We start from the raw sequence: 2,554 nt of genomic DNA, 5'->3' as shown, positions 1-2,554 counted from the left end.
GTTTGGGGTTTGGTTATCCACCGTGTTTTCAAACTAGCCCATTTAGTGTGACATAAAACCAATGAAAGGGTTTACATGATACGAGCATTTTAGAGCTACTAAAAGGAAAGATATGACCTGAGAATGTTTTATATTTATTATTTAAAGATATAGACAATTGAAGTGTGTATTCTTGTTAATTAATTAATTATGCCGATAGGCATTTTTTTTTTTGGAATTAGGGTGAGCAGAGACTGTTCATCCAACCAATCACAGGTGTTTATTTTCGTCTTTCTTGGCCAAATTAAAAAAATTGACACGTGGCACTATGAACAGTGACTGCACCCATCCATTACAGTGGTTTTTCTGTATCAATCCTTTCTCAGTCGACTTCCCATTCAGTGTGCTTGTGGCTGCGATCAATCTCAGCCTAGACAAGTCGCCTATGGTTAGAAGACTAGTTGATATCGACATCAAAATCACTTCCTCTTCATAGCTTGGTATGTACATACTAGAAGTTCCGCTTCTAAAAATTCTTTCTCTCACACAACATGATGTTTCTCAGTCAAATCTGGTGTTTTACTCTTCATTATCAATGTTGTCGTGGAAATATTCTCATAGTTGTGAATTGGATGCAAGGTGGTTTGGTTTTACCATAGAATTTTCTCTTATGTTTTTGGCGCCGAGTTCGAGCCAAGAAGCATTCCTTTCTGGAGAGGAGCTTTTTACATCTATTTTTGGGTCACAAAGGTTATTTACATTTAGGTGATTGCAGTTTTAGGTCCTCTCCCTTCATGTGTCACAGATAGATGTCTGCAGTCGAGGATATATATAATTCTATCTCTAGTAATGTTTGTTGGAAGGTCGTTGTTTCAGGCGTGCAAGAATTTGGCCCACTTTAAATTTTAAGTTTCGCAATGGTCATCAAAAGGCTTGTTATGGTTTTAGGAGTGCTTATCTTAGGCATATATGTTTCATTTTAATTTTGGAAATGGACTTGGGAAGGCTCTTCCTATGAGGTTTGTAGTGGCGGGCCTACTGAAATCGCTAGGCTTTCAAGAAAAAATTAATTGTATGGTTTAGGGTAATAGCGGGGTATGTCATTCTTCCTTTACGAGTTAATCTTACTTATTTTGATTTTGTCTACAATATCTTTTAGATTTTTGAGAAAGAGACACAATACTCTAATGAAAAGGGGATCACAATTTAATGAGGCATTCCCCTCTCATAAACAAACTCTTTTAGCACAGGTTGAATATGCAGTGCCTCTGAAAACTCCTCTGGAAGCATAAGCCATACCCTATGAATATGAATATACAATAATGGGAACTTCCTCTGATGAGGATGGCATACCCCAAGCATCAGGAAAGAGTCATCTTCAGCAATGGAGTTCACTCATTCTCCTGAAACTCTAAGGGCTTGAATGCAGAATCAGAGTCTCATTAAAGAATCGGTCTCTTGTGTTACAATTGTATGAGAAGGAGTTATTTTAATTTCAGTGTCCATTTTTTTGATGTTATGTAGAGGCCTTTGGTTACAAAGAAGTTCCAAGTGTTTTTGGAGCCCCTCGGGACAACGACATCAATATGCTGAGAAGAAGCTCCAACTATGTCTGAAACTGCAAAAAGGAAGCCTCCTACTTCTCTTGTTGAAAGTGATTTAAATTTGTCCATATTCAAGGACGTTCCAAATGGATTCCTTCTTCCTAATAGGATGGGAAAAATAAAAATATCATGGTAGGATCAGATGGCTATGAAAGTGTAATTCAATGGCATTTGGCCCCTAGTTACAGGTATTCTTTAATTCTTTTCTGATGCAAGCATTATTTAGGAAAGGAGAAGATTCAACTAGAAGTAGAGTCAATTTTTCTGTCAAATGGGCCTCCATTATCTTTGTGAGCCTTTTATATATATAACTTATGCTTAAGTTTTTTACATGTATTTTTGTTATTAGTAATATGTGTTTTTTTATATTTATATTATATGTCCACTGTATGCTTTGAAACTTGAAACCGGTCAAGAAAGAGTCATCTTTGTCAATGGATTTCACTCATTCTCCTGAAGGATAAGGGATTTAATGCAAAATTATAGTCTCATTAAATAATCTGTCTCTTGTGTCAAGTTTGTATGAGCAGGAGTTTGTTAATTCCGTTCTTAATTTTTTGATGTTGTGTAGAAGCCTTTGGTTACAAAGGAGTTCCAAGTATTTTGGGAGCCCCTCAGGACAACAACATCAACAAGATGAGAAGCAGCTCCAACTATGTCTAAAACTGAAAAAATAAAGCCTCCTACTTTTCTTGTTGAAAGTGATTTAAATTTGTCCATGTCCAAGGACATTCCAAACAGATTTCTTATTCCTAATAGGACTAGAAAAATAAAAATCTAATGGTAGGATCAAGTGGCTCTAAAAGTGTAATTCAATGGAATTTGTCCCCTAATTACAAGTATTATGTAATTCTTTGTCAATGCAAACACTATTTAGGAAGGGAGAAGATTCAAGTAGAAGTAGAGTCATTTTTTTTCAAATGGGCCTCCATTATCTTTACGAGTCCTTTGTATATATAACTTAAGATTAA

At 35.7% G+C, this 2,554-nt stretch overlaps 1 pseudogene; it reads left to right on the top strand.

Moving 5' to 3' along the window:
• Positions 1 to 948: 948 nt before the first annotated feature.
• Positions 949 to 1,743, top strand: LOC149208139 (uncharacterized; annotated as a pseudogene).
• The last annotated feature ends 811 nt before the right edge of the window (positions 1,744 to 2,554 follow it).

The sequence above is a fragment of the Pinus tabuliformis genome, chromosome 1_2 (genome assembly GCF_031772625.1).
Source record: "Pinus tabuliformis cultivar Carrire ecotype Pingquan chromosome 1_2, CPIR1, whole genome shotgun sequence".
Classification (NCBI taxonomy): Eukaryota; Viridiplantae; Streptophyta; class Pinopsida; order Pinales; family Pinaceae; genus Pinus; species Pinus tabuliformis.
The sequence above is the reverse complement of the archived record's forward strand: the minus strand, read 5'-3'. Positions and strand labels throughout refer to the sequence as shown.